A 1,121-nucleotide genomic window follows, 5' to 3' on the forward strand; every position below is an offset into this window, starting at 1 on the left:
GAGAGAGAGAGAGAGAGAGAGAGAGAGAGAGAGAGAGAGAGAGAGTTCTGTTTCGACTAAAACTTTGTCCACAGCTACGCGGGTGATATGTACAAATTCTTCTATACTGAGTGATATTGTTTTTCTCTATGGGAAGTGCCGTCCTGAATTAATAATTGATCGTGAAGTAAACACATGATTCTATTTATACTTGAACATTGCCATGTCCATGCAATGTCTACGGGATATGTTTTGTTTGTTTGTTTGCTTGTTTCATGTGTTTGTTTTATGTATAGAGATGAACATTTTCTTTGAAAACAAATCGTTACAAAAATAAATTATACGAGTGATTTACACGAACCAGAGTTCCTTATTGTCATGCTTATAACTGTGCCTGAACTACAACAGATAACTGCTGCTTTTTCTTTTCTAATCCTCACTATCGTCCTTTCTCTCTACTTCTTTTGTATGTTTGTCACACTCTTGTAACCCGCTATTTCCGGAGTGCCTTGAAAGTCGAAACAGACTTTGTGCTGTTAAAGCTAGAGAGGTGAGCAGAGTAAATCTGATTCCATGTAAAGACTTCTCTGTTGACATCCACCCCTTGGCACAATATGGCCTTATGCAGTTTCGAGCGTCGTAAAATCCTCTACTAAATAAATGATAATAGGAGTTGCTTATTTGTTTTGAAGATCAAAATTAATTATCATTTTGTGATGTTCCTCGCCCGGCTATGCTTACTCATTAGTTGAATAAAAACAATTAATAACACGAATACGACTGTAGGAAAGATCTAACACTTAGCCTTCTCAGGAAAGGGCGAAAAATCTCGGAGGTGCACGTTGGGCACATTTAAGATCCCTTGGTGGTCCAAAATCGATAGAAGTAGGCTTCGGCCGAAACCCCGGCAACATTCAAAATTTCCTATCCACTGAAAATGTTTAATGTGTCCTGTGCGCTCGTATGACCTTATGCAGTAGCAAGAGCCGTAAAACACTTACGAAAAACACTTTTTAAAAACAAAACCACAAACAAGTCTCAGCACAAAATCAGTAACTGAAATTAGTCATCTGTGCATTACTTTTCAAGAATTAAAAAAAAAATCCAACCTACAGCAACAAACAAACAAAATCCCTACGCAC

The sequence above is a fragment of the Aplysia californica genome, unplaced genomic scaffold (genome assembly GCF_000002075.1).
Source record: "Aplysia californica isolate F4 #8 unplaced genomic scaffold, AplCal3.0 scaffold00219, whole genome shotgun sequence".
NCBI classification, from domain to species: domain Eukaryota; kingdom Metazoa; phylum Mollusca; class Gastropoda; order Aplysiida; family Aplysiidae; genus Aplysia; species Aplysia californica.